Source organism: Triticum urartu, chromosome 2A, assembly GCF_056163025.1.
Source record: "Triticum urartu cultivar PI428250 chromosome 2A, HENAU_Tu73, whole genome shotgun sequence".
Lineage (NCBI taxonomy): Eukaryota > Viridiplantae > Streptophyta > Magnoliopsida > Poales > Poaceae > Triticum > Triticum urartu.
In genome coordinates, this window is record NC_141874.1 from 533958057 (window position 1) to 533975896 (window position 17840).

The following is a 17840-nucleotide window of genomic DNA, read 5'->3' on the forward strand; positions in this document are numbered from 1 at the left end:
TCAGGCACGGAATTTCCTATTTTCCGCGAAATACCTCGGAAAACAAGGAGAAAAAGGCCAAAAAATACAGGAAATTGTAAAATTCGGTAGAGTATTACATGGGATAAATCTAGGAGTGTATAATCATCAGCCATCTGTTTTTCTATTTGCTTTAGGATGTTTTTTCTTCCAGTCATGGTTTGACACGTGTCCTGCTGATTACTCAGGCCTGACTCACCCAAAAAAGCATCTGTTTTCAAAATGGTTTCAGGTCAAATGTTGCTTCCTTCCCCCGTGCGCCTATCCTATATCTTCTGGGTTGTGCGCCAGCCTAAACTTAGCGGGCTGACTAGCAAACCCGTTAGCCCCCAAAACACACGACAAACAGAAGTGCAAAAATCCACTGTCCACCCCCCCCCCCCCCCCCCGCCCCGCCCGCTTCCCTAGCCTTAAATATTTTCTTCGTTTCAAATTACTCGTCGCAGAAATGGATGTATCTAGAACTAAAATACATCTAGATACATCCATACATGCGACAAGTAATTCGGAATGAAGAAAGTATATGCTATATATCATAATATATATAGAGAGAGAAAGTCTATTAACAACCCAGGATGAAGAATTATTATTCTTCACCCTGGTCAAACGACCGAACCAGAGCTCGGTGCGGCTCAGCGCACAAACCTCACCACGGCTGCTCCATTCAGCCGATGTACTGTATTTTTATTTGTTTTTCTTACGGTGTTACTCGTGACGGTTCTTTTTGTTCTCGTTTTGGCATTTACTCTATCCACTTCCGTCGAAGAAAAAAAAAAGAGCTCTATCCATTGCGCACCTCCTTCGGCTAGGTCGTGGGGCAAGCGGTTTCGGACTTTCGGAGGCGAACGACTGGAGTTTCCGGCGGCAAGCGGGCAGCAGGCCAGCAGCCATGGGTTTCGACGGCCTACGATGTGGCCTCGGTGTAGGGAACCACCGTGGGTGGCCTCGGCGGCGTGCGACGCTCCAGGTAGCCTTTGTTTTGTGCTTGGAGCCCCACCACCGCTCAGATCTGTGAGGCAAGCTCAGCCATGGCCCCTTCTTTAGCGGCGACTTGGCTTCCGACGACGGCGACATGGATGCGAACAGAGTCGCTTCCGACTCCTCAGCGTTAGTGCCTCTGGCCTATACTACTACGTGTCTGTATCCGTCCTGCCTGACCACCCGCACGGCGCCGTTGTCCTCAAGGACCACTCGCTGGCGGCCCAACCTCCAACTCCTCCCCGAACAAGGTTAATGCTCTAGTCTTTAGCCTCTTCTCCCGCCTTCATTTTTTTTTCTCCGGATCTGGAGCTGCGAGCGATTAGAAAGGGGTGATTTAGCTATGTGTGAGCGTATCAACTTTTTCAGGGAACATATCTTGACATTAATTTGTGGAACTTGTTAATTCCGTGAGAATTTAGTATGGCTAGCACATGGTTGTATGCTTCCACTAATGTACGCCTATTTGGAAATTAGAACCAGGGCAAAGAATGAGCAAATACTCCACCTGTTTATGTACGTTTGTCTTCTTTCATGTAACAGAGTTCGGAGATTCACAACGTAGGAAAGGAGGGGAGTTCTCAAAGTACTGAACTTTGCACAACATAATTCACCCTTTTACATGCTTAGCCACAACATAATTTTTTCTTAACTAATTTATAATTTCAAATGTTTTTCCAGGCCCAGTTCTCATTGAAAAACACCAAGAACATCATGGGAATACGTGAGGTTTTTGCTCCTAATTTTTTTATTTGACTGCAATGCCGTTACATAGATAGCTCTCACTTTCGGTTTCTCTGTGGATTTAAATTCTGATCCTGTGATGTTTTTCCTGGTGCTCATATTAACTCTGTCATAACTGATGTAAGTCATTTTTTTCCAAATATAACTGATGTAAGTCTTGGTGTTTTAGAATCTCTCTTTATGTATGTTTGACACCAGTCAACTTTTTATTGAGCCATGATGCCTTTTATTTTGCCAAATGTAATTTTAGGTTCCTGTTGTGATGATCAGTTGCACTCAGTTACTCCTTTATCATATTCTAAAGCTAAGAGTTTTGTGTAGTATACATGGCTAAATGACTAACAATTCAATCTCATTGACACTAGAAGGCCTCGTGGCTACATGAACCTTTCCTTCTCGTTTTCTTCTGAAACTTGCTGCTTTGCAATGTCAATCACAACTTCCCAAGGCAGATACATGTTATATTAGAGGATTGCAACATCCCATGGGCATCAGCAACAGAAGCAGCATAGAATAGTGAGACATTGTGGGAGGAGTAGGCGATCGCGTGCGTTGCGGCCACGCGCCTGCCCGTGCACCGTGCACCTTCTGCCACCACGAGTTCCGACACTATTGAGTTGAGCGGAACGATATGGATGACGCAAGGAGAGGAATATAGAGCTGACAGTTGATTTGGGAACAGGTGGTGGCGTCTCTAAAAACCAATCTACATGCTCTTTCGGCAGTAAGGCATTGATTTTATTCATCTTCAACTGATTTTCCTATCTTGCAGTGTTGTCCATTTAAGTATAATTATTTTAGTGCCCGACTTTTTACGACTGCCATAGACATGCATTTACTTGGTTCTGCTTAAAATTGATTCGTCTGCATGATTTTATTCATGCTTGTTCATAAATTGCGTATCCAGTATGCCATTGATCATTTTCATTTTGTCATCTCGACACTAGGCCAGAAGCTACAAGTGACTCAATAGTTCCAAAATAGACAATTATGTGTCTATTTGGGCAGAACATGGCCTGATTCAGTGGGCGGCATGGTCATTCTTTTCTGAATTGAAATTATTATCAAAAGAATTGACTAGATCATTTTGGTTGGAATAAAAAAAGGACGAATATTTCTTCATACTGTGGTTTTTTGTAGTCTTGCCGTTGCGGAAGCTGTAATAATTCTTCCTCTCTCTACGTTACATGGATAACGTGTTCCTAATTTTCTGGTATTGTTTTATGAGATGTGGTGAGTGGGTCTATCCTAACGAATTATTCTGCAGACAATCATCATCAATGACTTGTTGATGTGCAAGTGACAAGGAAACCGAAGAAGTTTCCATGGGCAGATGCAGAACAAAGTGATGCCACATAAGAACTTCTAACTAAAGCTTTGCTTTTCTCCTTATCCATATTTTTGCATATCCTATTTGGATGCTTCTTACAGAATATTGCTACCGTTTCAGATATCAACTATTCACCATTGGGACAAGAAATGCATAACTTCTGAAGTTCTATCTCAAGTAATTAAGCCTAGATTATGGCATTTTGAAAGGAATCAACATGTCTATCACCGAAGCATTGTGCAACTGAAATAGTTCAGTCTGCCTTGTGTAGTTTCTTGCACAGATTGACTCCAGCTTTTTGGCAAATGAGGACACGCTGGTACTACAGATTGACTCCATCTTATGAGAAGTGTGCATGGCAGCATCTATTTTAGATGCCCTCGAGTCCCTAGCTTTGGAATCACCGGGACGTGCCTTTTATGTTAGGATTCCTATTTTATGATGGCGCCTAGAATTCTTCTGTGACATAATGTATTTGGCACCTAGAATTCTTATCTGGCATAATGTATTTCACATTCAGTTCATTTTTTTGAGTTGGATTATTTTACATTCAAATTGTTAGACCGTGTGTTGATATTATTATTGTATACATCAGCATTTTGACTAAACATCATGTTCTAGTTTTGTTCAAGTCAATGGCAAGCAGCAGCACTGAAGTAAGATATTCTTGTTTCACATTGGCATTCCTATTTCATGTCAGAACCAAATTTCTTAATCCAATGGTGGTATACAAAAGGGTGATTAAGTCAAATGTGTTTCTACTTCATCTCGGCTTAAAAATTTCTTTCATCGGTAGCCAGTTTCTGCGTGAGATACAAAAGGGTTAACAAGTCAACTTCCAAATTTCTTAAGCCAGTGGTATACAAAAGGGTTAACAAGTCAAATGTATTAAAACTTTCTTGACTTAAATTTTTCTTTCATCGGTAGCCAGTTTCTGCGTGAGTGACTATTTGGAGCTGAATTAGTGGAATGTAAACTTGATTATCGTAGCTCATTTAGTGGAACATAATCTGTTTACGCTTTTTTAGGGGCAACCTTGTTACGTTTGCATGTACTTTCCTTACACCGGTGGTTCCCAAAAAAGCATCGTGGACGTGGCCTTGGAGACGCAGAGGGCCTGGTAATCTTACGTTGCATGCAAACTTTTTTTACAGGAAAAAACAATCGTCGGCAGTGGGCTGGGACACGCAGAGTGACTGGTAATCTTACGTTGCATGCATACTTTTTTTACAGGCATGCATGGCTTCTTACAACGCTTCTGGCGGAGCGCACAGATGGACTGGGGTGAGGAATAAGAGTATATGTTGGGGAACGTAGCAATAATTCAAAATTTTCCTACGTGTCACCAAGATCAATCTATGGAGTCATCTAGCAACGAGGGAGGAGTGGATCTACATACCCTTGTAGATTGCGCGCGGAAGCGTTCAAGGGAACGGGGTTGATGGAGTCGTACTCGTCGTGATCCAAATCACCGATGATCCTAGCACCGAACAGACGGCACCTCCGCGTTCAACACACGTACGGAGCAGCGACGTCTCCTCCTTCTTGATCCAGCAAGGGGGAAGGAGAGGTTGATGGAGATCCAGCAGCACGACAGCGTGGTGGTGGAAGTAGCGGGATTCCAACAGGGCTTCGCCAAGCGCTGCGGGAGGAGGGAGATGTGTCACGGGAGGGAGAGGGAAGCGCCAGGGCTTAGGTGCGGCTGCCCTCCCTTCCCCCCACTATATATAGGGCCAAGGGAGGGGGGGCGCAGCCTTGGCCCTTCCTCCAAGGAAGGGTGCGGCTAGGGAGGAGTCCCTCCTCCCCAAGGCACCTAGGAGGTGCCTTCCCCCTTTAGGACTCTTCCTTTCCTTATCTCTTGGCGCATGGGCCTCTTGGGGCTGGTGCCCTTGGCCCATATAGGCCAAGGCGCACACCCCTACAGCCCATGTGGCCCCACCCGGTGGACCCCCGGGACCCTTCCGGTGGTCCCGGTACAATACCGGTGACCCCGAAACTTGTCCCGATGGCCGAAATAGCACTTCCTATATATAATTCTTTACCTCCGGACCATTCCGGAACTCCTCGTGATGTCCGGGATCTCATCCGGGACTCCGAACAACATTCGGGTTACCGCATACTAATATCTCTATAACCCTAGCGTCACCGAACCTTAAGTGTGTAGACCCTACGGGTTCGGGAACCATGCAGACATGACCGAGACGTTCTCCGGTCAATAACCAACAGCGGGATCTGGATACCCATGTTGGTTCCCACATGTTCCACGATGATCTCATTGGATGAACCACGATGTCGAGGATTCGATCAATCCCGTATACAATTCCCTTTGTCTATCGGTACGATACTTTCCCGAGATTCGATCGTCGGTATCCCGATACCTTGTTCAATCTCGTTACCGGCAAGTCTCTTTACTCGTTCCGTAACACATCATCCCGTGATCAACTCCTTGGTCACATTGTGCACATTATGATGATGTCCTACCGAGTGGGCCCAGAGATACCTCTCTGTTTACACGGAGTGACAAATCCCAGTCTCGATTCGTGCCAACCCAACAGACACTTTCGGAGATACCTGTAGTGTACCTTTATAGCCACCCAGTTACGTTGTGACGTTTGGCACACCCAAAGTATTCCTACGGTATCCGGGAGTTGCACAATCTCATGGTCTAAGGAAATGATACTTGACATTAGAAAAGCTTTAGCATACGAACTACATGATCTTGTGCTAGGCTTAGGATTGGGTCTTGTCCATCACATAATTCTCCTAATGATGTGATCCCATTATCAATGACATCCAATGTCCATGGTCAGGAAACCATAACCATCTATTGATCAACGAGCTAGTCAACTAGAGGCTTACTAGGGACATGGTGTTGTCTATGTATCCACACATGTATCTGAGTTTCCTATCAATACAATTCTAGCATGGATAATAAACGATTATCATGAACAAGGAAATATAATAATAACCAATTTATTATTGCCTCTAGGGCATATTTCCAACAGTCTCCCACTTGCACTAGAGTCAATAATCCAGTTCACATCGATATGTGATTAACACTCAAGGTCACATCCCCATGTGACTAACACCCAAAGAGTTTACTAGAGTCAATAATCTAGTTCACATTACCATGTGATTAACACTCGATGAGTTCTGGGTTTGATCATGTTATGCTTGTGAGAGATGTTATAGTCAACGGGTCTGAATCTTTCAGATCCGTGTGTGCTTTACAAATCTCTATGTCATCTCCTAGATGCAGCTACCACGTTCTATTTGGAGCTATTCCAAATAACTGTTCTACTATACGAATCCAGTTTACTACCCAGAATAATCTGGATTAGTGTCAAAGTTTGCATCGGCGTAACCCTTTACGATGAACTCTTTTGCCACCTCCATAATTGAGAAAATTCCTTAGTCCACTAGTTACTAAGGATAACTTTGACCGCTGTCTTGTGATCCATTCTTGGATCACTCTTGTACCCCTTGACTGACTCATGGCAAGGCACATTTCAGGTGCGGTACACAGCATAGCATACTGTAGGGCCTATGTCTTAAGCATAGGGGACGACCTTCGTCCTTTCTCTCTATTCTGCCGTGGTCGAGCTTTAAGTCTTAACTTCATACCTTACAACTCAGGCAAGAACTCCTTCTTTGACTGATCCATCTTGAACACCTTCAAGATCATGTCAAGGTATGTGCTCATTTGAAAGTACCATTAAGCGTTTTGATCTATCCTTATAGATCTTGATGCTCAATGTTCAAGTAGCTTAATCCAGGCTTTCCATTGAAAAACACTTTCCAAATAACCCTATATGCTTTCCAGAAATTCTACGTCATTTCTGATCAACAATATGTCAACAACATATATTCATCAGAAATTCTATAGTGTTCCCACTCACTTCTTTGGAAATACAAGTTTCTCATAACCTTTGTATAAACCCAAAATCTTTGATCATCATCAAAGCATACATTCCAACTCCGAGATGCTTACTCCAGTCCCTAGAGGGATTTCTAGAGCTTTGCATACTTATTAGCATCTTGCAGGATTGACAAAACCTTCCGGTTGTATCACATACAACCTTTCCTCAAAAAAATCGTCGAGGAAACAATGTTTTGACATCCTATCTGCAAGATTTCATAAATGATGCAGTAATCGCTAATATAATTCCAATAGACTCTTAACATCGCTACGAGTGAGGAAGTCTCATCGTAGTCAACTCCTTGAACTTGTCGGAAAACATCTTAACGACAAATCGAGCTTTCTTAATGGTGATACTTACCATCATTGTTCGTCTTCCTTTTAAAATCCATATGTGCCTAACAGCCTTACGACCATCAAGTAGTACTTCCAAAGTCTACACTTTGTTTTTTAAATATGGATCCTGTCTCGGATTATATGGCCTCGAGCCATTTTGGAATCCAGGCCCACCACTACTTCTCCATAGCTCGTAGCATTGTTGTCTAGCAACATGACTTCCAAGACAGGATTACGTACCACTTTGAAGTAGTACGCATCCTTGTCGACCTACGAGGTTTGGTAGTGACTTGATCCGAAGTTTCATGATCACTATCATAAGCTTCCACTTCAGTTAGTGTAGGTGCCATAGGAACAACTTCCTGTGCCCTGCTATACACTAGTTGAAGTGACGGTTCAATAACCTTATCAAGTCTCCACCATCCTCCCACTCAATTCTTTCGAGAAAAACTTTTCCTCGAGAAAGGACCCGATTCTAGAAACAATCCCTTATTGCTTTCGAATCTGAGACAGGAGGTATACCCAACTGTTTTGGGTGTCCTATGAAGATGCATTTATCCGCTTTGGGTTCGAGCTTATCAGCCTGAAACTTTTTCACATAAGCGTCGCAGCCCCAAACTTTTAAGAAATGACAGCTTAGGTTTCTCTAAACCAGAGTTATACGGTGTCATCTCATCGGAATTACGTGGTGCCCTATTTAAAGTGAATGTGTTTGTCTCTAATGCCTAACCCATAAACTATCGTGGTAATTCGATAAGAGACATCATGATATGCATCATATCCAATAGGGTGCAGTTATGATGTTCGGACACACCATCACACTATGGTGTTCCAGGCCGTATTAGTTGTGAAACAATTTCCACAATGTCTTAATTCTGTGCCAAACTCGTAATTCAGATATTCATCTCTATGATCATATCATAGATATTTTATCCTCTTGTCACGACGATCTTTCAACTTCACCCTGAAATTACTTGAACCTTTCAATAATTCAGACTCGTGATTCATCAAGTAAATATACTCAACATCTACTCAAATCATCTGTGAAGTAAGAACATAACGATATCCACTATACGCCTCAGCGCTCATTGGACTGCACACATCAAAATGTATTACTTCCAACAAGTTGCTTTCTAGTTCCATTTTACTGAAAACGGGGCTTTTAGTCATCTTGCCCTTGTGGTATGATTTGCATGTCTCAAGTGATTCAAAATCAAGTGAGTCCAAATGGTCCATTTGCATGGAGTTTCTTCATGCATATACACCAATAGACATGGTTCGCATGTCTCAAACTTTTCAAAAACGAGTGAGCCCAAAGATCCATCAACATGGAGCTTCTTCATGCGTTTTATACCGATATGACTTAAGTGGCAGCGCCACAAGTAGGTGGTACTATCATTACTATCTTATATCTTTTGGCATGAACATGTGTATCACTACGATCGAGATTCAATAAACCATTCATTTTAGGTGCAAGACCATTGAAGGTATTATTCAAATAAACAGAGTAACCATTATTCTCCTTAAATGAATAACCGTATTGTGATAGACATAATCCAATCATGTCTATGCTCAACGCAAACACCAGTCTCGATGGTAGAGGGAGCGTGCGATGCTTGATCACATCAAGCTTGGGAAAAACTTCCAACACATATCGCCAGCTCACCTTTAGCTAGTCTCCGTTTACTCCGCAGCCTTTTATTTCGAGTTTACTAACATTTAGCAACCGAACCAGTATCTAATACCATGGTGCTACTAGGAGTACTAGTAAAGTACACATTAACACAATGTATATCCAATATACTTCTATTGACTTGCCAGCCTTCTCATCTACCAAGTATCTAGGGTAATTCTGCTCCAGTGGCTGTTTCTCTTATTACAGAAGCACTTAGTCTCGGATTTGGGTTCAACCTTGGGTTTCTTCACTAGAGCAGCAGCTGATTTGCCGTTTCATGAAGTATCCCTTCTTGCCCTTTCCCTTCTTGAAACTAGTGGTTTTACTAACCATCAACGATTGATGCTCCCTTTTGATTTCTACTTTCGCAGAGTCAAACATCGCGAATATCTCAAGGATCATCATATATGTCCCTGATATATCATAGTTCATCACGAAGCTCTAGCAGCTTGGTGGTAATGACTTCGGAGAAACATCACTATCTCATCTGGAAGATCAACTCCCACTCGATTCAAATGATTGTTGTACTCAGACAATCTGAGCACAAGCTCAACAATTGAGCTTTTCTCCCTTAGTTTGCAGGCTAAGAAAATCGTCGGAGGCCTTATACCTCTTGACGTGGGCACGAGCCTGAAATCCCAATTTCAGCCCTCAAAACTGTTGGGGAACGTTGCAGAAAACAAAAAATTTCCTACGGTTTCACCACGATCCATCTATGAGTTCATCTAGCAACGAGTGATCGGATGCATCTACATACCTTTGTAGATCGTGAGCGGAAGCGTTCAAAGAACGGGGATGAGGTAGTCGTACACGACGTGATCCAAATCACCGGAGATCCTAGCGCCGAACGGACGGCACCTCCGCGTTCAACACACGTACGGTCAGCGTAACGTCTTCTTCTTCTTGATCCAGCAAGGGGGAAGGAGAGGTTGAGGAAGATGGCTCCAGCAGCAGCACGACGGCGTGGTGGTGATGGAGCTGCAGTACTCCGGCAGGGCTTCGCTAAGCTCTATGGAGGAGGAGGAGGAGGTGTTGGAGAGGGAGAGGGAGGCACCAAAGGCGTGGATCAAGAGGCCCTCCTTCCCTCACTATATATAGGGGGCCTAGGGGGGGGGCACCGGCCCTAGGAGATCCAATCTCCTAGGGGGGCGGCGGCCAAGGGAGGATTCCCTCCCCCCCAAGGCACCTAGGGGGTGCCTTCCCCTTGTGGGACTCTTCCCCTTTGAAACCCTAGGCGCATGGGCCTCTTGGGACTGGTGCCCTTGGCCCATGTAGGCCAAGGCGCACCCCCTACAGCCCATGTGGCCCCCCGGGGCAGGTGGCCCCACCCGGTGGACCCCCGGGACCCTTCCGGTGGTCCCGGTACAATACCGGTGACCCCGAAACTTGTCCCGATGGCCGAAACAGCACTTCCTATATATAATTCTTTACCTACGGACCATTCCAGAACTCCTCGTGACGTCCGGGATCTCATCTGGGACTCCGAACAACATTCGGGTTACTGCATATACATATCCCTACAACCCTAGCGTTACCGAACCTTAAGTGTGTAGACCCTACGGGTTCGGGAGACATGTAGACATGACCGAGACGACTCTCCGGTCAATAACCAACAGCGGGATCTGGATACCCATTTTGGCTCCCACATACTCCACGATGATCTCATCGGATGAACCACGATGTCGAGGATTCAAGCAACCCTGTATACAATTCCCTTTGTCAATCGGTATGTTACTTGCCCGAGATTCGATCGTCGGTATCCCAATACCTCGTTCAATCTCGTTACCGGCAAGGCACTTTACTCGTACCGTAATGCATGATCCCGTGACCAGACACTTGGTCACTTTGAGCTCATTATGATGATGCATTACTGAGTGGGCCCAGTGATACCTCTCCGCCATACGGAGTGACAAATCCCAGTCTTGATCCGTGTCAACCCAACAGACACTTTCGGAGATACCCGTAGTATACCTTTATAGTCACCCAGTTACGTTGTGACGTTTGGTATACCCAAAGCGCTCCTACGGTATCCGGGAGTTACACGATCTCATGGTCTAAGGAAAAGACACTTGACATTGGAAAAACTCTAGCAAACGAACTATACGATCTTTATGCTATGTTTAGGATTGGGTCTTGTCCATCACATCATTCTCCTAATGATGTGATCTCGTTATCAATGACATCCAATGTCCATAGTCAGGAAACCATGACTATCTGTTGATCAACGAGCTAGTCAACTAGAGGCTTACTAGGGACATGTTGGTGTCTGTTATTCACACATGTATTACGATTTCCGGATAACACAATTATAGCATGAATAAAGACAATTATCATGAACAAGGAAATATAATAATAATGCTTTTATTATTGCCTCTAGGGCATATTTCCAACAGTCTCCCACTTGCACTAGAGTCAATAATCTAGTTACATTGTGATGAATCAAACATCCATGGAATTCTGGTGTTGATCATGTTTTTCTCTAGGGAGAGGTTTAGTCAACGGATCTGCTACATTCAGGTCCGTATGTACTTTACAAATATCTATGTCTCCATCTTGAACATTTTCACGAATGGAGTTGAAGCGACGATTGATGTGCCTTGTCTTCTTGTGAAACCTGGGCTCCTTGGCAAGTGCAATAGCTCCAGTGTTGTCACAGAAGAGTTTGATTGGCCCCGACGCATTGGGTATGACTCCTAGGTCGGTGATGAACTCCTTCACCCATATTGCTTCATGTGCTGCTTCCGAGGCTGCCATTTCTCCGCTTCAAATGTAGATCCCGCCACGACGCTCTGCTTGCAACTGCACCAGCTTACTGCCCCACCATTCAAAATATACACGTATCCGGTCTGTGACTTTGAGTCATCCAGATCTGTGTCAAAGCTAGCGTCGACGTAACCCTTTACGACGAGCTCTTCGTCACCTCCATAAACGAGAAACATTTCCTTAGTCCTTTTCAGGTACTTCAGGATATTCTTGACCGCTGTCCAGTGTTCCTTGCCGGGATTACTTTGGTACCTTCCTACCAAACTTACGGCAAGGTTTACATCAGGTCTGGTACACAACATGGCATACATAATAGAACCTATGGCTGAGGCATAGGGGATGACACTCATCTCTTCTATCTCTTCTGCCGTGGTCGGACATTGAGCTGAGCTCAATTTCATACCTTGTAACACAGGTAAGAACCCCTTCTTAGCCTGATCCATATTGAACTTCTTCAATATCTTCTCAAGGTATGTGCTTTGTGAAAGACCTATGAGGCGTCTTGATCTATCTCTATGGATGTTGATGCCTAATATATAAGCAGCTTCTCCAAGGTCCTTCATTGAAAAACTCTTATTCAAGTAGGCCTTAATGCTGTCCAAGAGTTCTATATCATTTCCCATCAAAAGTATGTCATCTACATATAATATGAGAAATGCTACAGAGCTCCCACTCACTTTCTTGTAAACGCAGGCTTCTCCATAAGTCTGCGTAAACCCAAACGCTTTGATCATCTCATCAAAGCGAATGTTCCAACTCCGAGATGCTTGCACCAGCCCATAAATTGAGCGTTGGAGCTTGCACACCTTGTCAGCATTCTTAGGATCGGCAAAACCTTCCGGCTGCATCATATACAATTCTTCCTTAAGGAAACCATTAAGGAATGCCGTTTTGACGTCCATTTGCCATATCTCATAATCGTAGAATGCGGCAATTGCTAACATGATTCGGACGGACTTTAGCTTCGCTACCGGTGAGAAAGTCTCATTGTAGTCAACCCCTTGAACTTGTCGATAACCCTTAGCTACAAGCCGAGCTTTATAGATGGTCACATTACCATCCGCGTCTATCTTCTTCTTAAAGATCCATTTATTTTCTATGGCTCGCCGCTCAACGGGCAAGTCAGTCAAAGTCCGTACTTCGTTTTCATACATGGATCCTATCTCGGATTTCATGGCTTCTAGCCATTTGTCAGAATCCGGGCCCACCATCATTTCTTCATAGTTCGAAGGTTCACCGTTGTCCAACAACATGATTTCCAAGACAGGGTTGTCGTACCACTCTGGTGCGGAACGTGTCCTTGTGGACCTTTGAATTTTAGTAGGAGCTTGATCAGAAGTATCTTGATCATCATCAACAACTTCCTCTCTAGTCGGTGTAGGCACCTCAGGAACATTTTCTTGAGTTGCGCCCTTTTCCGGTTCAAGAGGTAATACTTCATCAAGTTCTACTTTCCTCCCACTCACTTCTTTCGAGAGAAACTCCTTCTCTAGAAAGGATCCATTCTTGGCAACAAAGATCTTGCCTTCGGATCTAAGGTAGAAGGTATACCCAATAGTTTCTTTAGGGTATCCTATGAAGACGCATTTTTCCGACTTGGGTTCGAGCTTTTCAGGTTGAAGTTTCTTGACATAAGCATCGCATCCCCAAACTTTTAGAAACGACAGCTTAGGTTTCTTCCCAAACCATAATTCAAACGGTGTCGTCTCAACGGATTTCGACGGAGCCCTATTTAAAGTGAATGCGGCAGTCTCTAAAGCATAGCCCCAAAATGATAGCGGTAAATCGGTAAGAGACATCATAGATCGCACCATATCTAATAGAGTGCGATTACGACATTCGGACACACCATTACGCTGAGGTGTTCCAGGCGGCGTGAGTTGTGAAACTATTCCACATTTTCTTAAGTGTGTGCCAAATTCGTGACTCAAGTATTCTCCTCCACGATCTGATCGTAGAAACTTGATTTTCCTGTCACGTTGATTCTCAACCTCACTCTGAAATTCCTTGAACTTTTCAAAGGTTTCAGACTTGTGTTTCATCAAATAGATATACCCATATCTACTCAAGTCATCAGTGAGGGTGAGAACATAACGATAGCCACCGCGAGCCTCAACACTCATTGGACCGCACACATCAGTATGTATGATTTCCAATAAGTTGGTTGCTCGCTCCATTGTTCCTGAGAACGGAGTCTTTGTCATTTTACCCATGAGGCATGGTTCACACGTGTCAAATGATTCATAATCAAGAGACTCTAAAAGTCCATCTGCATGGAGCTTCTTCATGCGTTTGACACCTATGTGACCAAGGCTGCAGTGCCACAAGTATGTGGGACTATCATTATCAACCTTACATCTTTTGGTACTCACACTATGAATATGTGTAGCATTACGCTCGAGATTCATTAAGAATAAACCATTCACCATCGGAGCATGACCATAAAACATATCTCTCATATAAATAGAACAACCATTATTCTCGGATTTAAATGAGTAGCCATCTCGAATTAAACGAGATCCCGATACAATGTTCATGCTCAAACTTGGCACTAAATAACAATTATTGAGGTTCAAAACTAATCCCGTAGGTAAATGTAGAGGCAGCGTGCCGACGGCGATCACATCGACCTTGGAACCATTCCCGACGCGCATCGTCACCTCGTCCTTCACCGGTCTCCGTTTATTCCGAAGCTCCTGCTTTGAGTTACAAATGTGAGCAACTGCACCGGTATCAAATACCCAGGAGCTACTACGAGTACTGGTAAGGTACACATCAATTACATGTATATCACATATACCTTTCGTTTTGCCGGCCTTCTTGTCCGCTAAGTATTTGGGGCAGTTCCGCTTCCAGTGACCACTTTCCTTGCAATAAAAGCACTCAGTCTCGGGCTTGGGTCCATTCTTTGGCTTCTTCCCGGCAGCTTGCTTGCCGGGCGCAGCAACTCCCTTGCCATCCTTCTTGAAGTTCTTTTTACCCTTGCCCTTCTTGAACTTAGTGGTTTTATTGACCATCAACACTTGATGTTCCTTCTTGACTTCTACCTCTGCTGATTTCAGCATAGCAAATACTTCAGGAATGGTCTTTTCCATCCCCTGCATATTGAAGTTCATCACAAAGCTCTTGTAGCTTGGTGGAAGCGACTGAAGGATTCTGTCAATGACCGCGTCATCCGGGAGATTAACTCCCAGCTGAGTCAAGCGGTTATGTAACCCAGACATAGTGAGTATGTGCTCACTGACAGAACTATTTTCCTCCATCTTACAGCTGAAGAATTTGTCGGAGACTTCATACCTCTCGACCTGGGCATGAGCTTGAAAAACCATTTTCAGCTCTTCGAACATCTCATATGCTCCATGTCTCTCAAAACGCTTTTGGAGCCCCGGCTCTAAGCTGTAAAGCATGCCGCACTGAACGAGGGAGTAGTCATCAGTACGTGCCTGCCAAGCGTTCATAACGTCTTGTTCTGCAGGGAGAATAGGTGCGTCACCCAGCGGTGCTTGTAGGACATAATTTTTCTTGGCAGCTATGAGGATGATCCTCAGGTTTCGGACCCAGTCCGTATAGTTGCTGCCATCGTCTTTCAGCTTGGTTTTCTCTAGGAACGCGTTGAAGTTGAGGACTACGTTGGCCATTTGATCTACAAGACATATTGTAAATATTTTAGACTAAGTTCATGATAATTAAGTTCATCTAATCTAATTATTCAATGAACTCCCACTTAGATAGACATCCCTCTTCTAGTCATCTAAGTATAACATGATCCGAGTTAACTAGGCCGTGTCCGATCATCACGTGAGATGGACTAGTCAACGTCGGTGAACATCTTCATGTTGATCGTATCTTCTATACGACTCATGCTCGACCTTTCGGTCTTCTGTGTTCCGAGGCCATGTCTATACACATGTTAGGCTCGTCAAGTCAACCTAAGTGTTTGCATGTGTAAATCTGTCTTACACCCGTTGTATGTGAATGTTAGAATCTATCACACCCGATCATCACGTGGTGCTTCGAAACAACGAACTGTCGCAACGGTGCATAGTTAGGGGGAACACTTTCTTGAAATTATTATGAGGGATCATCTTATTTACTACCGTCGTTCTAAGTAAACAAGATGCAAAAACATGATAAACATCACATGCAATCAAATAATAATAGTGACATGATATGACCAATATCACATAGCTCCTTTGATCTCTATCTTGGGGCTCCATGATCATCTTGTCACCGGCTTGACACCATGATCTCCATCATCGTGTCTCCATGAAGTTGCTCGCCAACTATTACTTCTACTACTATGGCTAACGCGTTTAGCAATAAAGTAAAGTAATTTACATGGTGTTTCTCAATGACATGCAGGTCATACAAAAAATAAAGACAACTCCTATGGCTCCTGCCGGTTGTCATACTCATCGACATGCAAGTCGTGATTCCTATTACAATAGCATGAACATCTCATACATCACATATATATCATTCATCATTCATCACAACTTTGGCCATATCATATCACAAAGCACTTGCTGCAAAAACAAGTTAGACATCCTCTGATAGTTGTTGCAAGTTTTACGTGGCTGAATTAGCGTTCTAGCAAGAACGTTTTCTTACCTACGTGAAAGCCACAACGTGATTTGTCAACTTCTATTTACCCTTCATAAGGACCCTTTTCATCGAATCCGCTCCAACTAAAGTGGGAGAGACAGACACCCGCCAGCCACCTTATGCAACTAGTGCATGTTAGTCGGTGGAACCGGTCTCACGTAAGCGTACGTGTAAGGTTGGTCCGGGCCGCTTCATCCCACAATACCGCTGAAGCAAGATAAGACTAGTAGCGGCAAGAAAGTTGACAACATCTACGCCCACAACCAATTGTGTTCTACTCGCGCAAGAAGAACTACGCATAGACCTAGCTCATGATGCCACTGTTGCGGAACGTTGCAGAAAACAAAAATTTTCCTACGGTTTCACCAAGATCCATCTATGAGTTCATCTAGCAACGAGTGATCGGATGCATCTACATACCTTTGTAGATCGCGAGCGGAAGCGTTCAAAGAACGGGGATGAGGTAGTCGTACACGACGTGATCCAAATCACCGGAGATCCTAGCGCCGAACGGACGGCACCTCCGTGTTCAACACACGTACGGTCAGCGTAACGTCTCCTTCTTCTTGATCCAGCAAGGGGGAAGGAGAGGTTGAGGAAGATGGCTCCAGCAGCAGCACGACGGCGTGGTGGTGATGGAGCTGCAGTACTCCGGCAGGGCTTCGCTAAGCTCTATGGAGGAGGAGGAGGTGTTGGAGAGGGAGAGGGAGGCACCAAAGGCGTGGATCAAGAGGCCCTCCTTCCCTCACTATATATAGGGGGCCTAGGGGGGTGCCGGCCCTAGGAGATCCAATCTCCTAGGGGGGCGGCGGCCAAGGGAGGATTCCCTCCCCCCCAAGGCACCTAGGGGGTGCCTTCCCCTTGTGGGACTCTTCCCCTTTGAAACCCTAGGCGCATGGGCCTCTTGGGGCTGGTGCCCTTGGCCCATGTAGGCCAAGGCGCACCCCCTACAGCCCATGTGGCCCCCCGGGGCAGGTGGCCCCACCCGGTGGACCCCCGGGACCCTTCCGGTGGTCCCGGTACAATACCGGTGACCCCGAAACTTGTCCCGATGGCCGAAACAGCACTTCCTATATATAATTCTTTACCTCCAGACCATTCCGGAACTCCTCGTGACGTCCGGGATCTCATCCGGGACTCCGAACAACATTCGGGTTACTGCATATACATATCCCTACAACCCTAGCATTACCGAACCTTAAGTGTGTAGACCCTACGGGTTCGGGAGACATGTAGACATGACCGAGACGACTCTCCGGTCAATAACCAACAGCGGGATCTGGATACCCATGTTGGCTCCCACATACTCCACGATGATCTCATCGGATGAACCACGATGTCGAGGATTCAAGCAACCCTGTATACAATTCCCTTTGTCAATCGGTATGTTACTTGCCCGAGATTCGATCGTCGGTATCCCAATACCTCGTTCAATCTCGTTACCGGCAAGGCACTTTACTCGTACCGTAATG

At 44.8% G+C, this 17840-nt stretch overlaps 1 long non-coding RNA gene and 1 pseudogene across 2 annotated transcripts; both read left to right on the forward strand.

Annotated features, from left to right (window-relative positions):
• Positions 1 to 657: 657 nt before the first annotated feature.
• On the forward strand, positions 658 to 3625 carry LOC125538560 (uncharacterized). 2 transcript variants are annotated; one of them, XR_007296403.2, is made up of 3 exons: positions 749 to 1247; positions 1540 to 1582; positions 1678 to 3625. It is a non-coding gene; the product is annotated as an uncharacterized LOC125538560 (long non-coding RNA). The 2 variants fall into 2 exon arrangements; XR_007296413.2 differs by having other exon boundaries at positions 658 to 1582.
• Positions 3626 to 4344: 719 nt separating this feature from the next.
• Positions 4345 to 17840, forward strand: part of LOC147985774 (uncharacterized) — a 29629-nt pseudogene continuing 16133 nt past the window's right edge.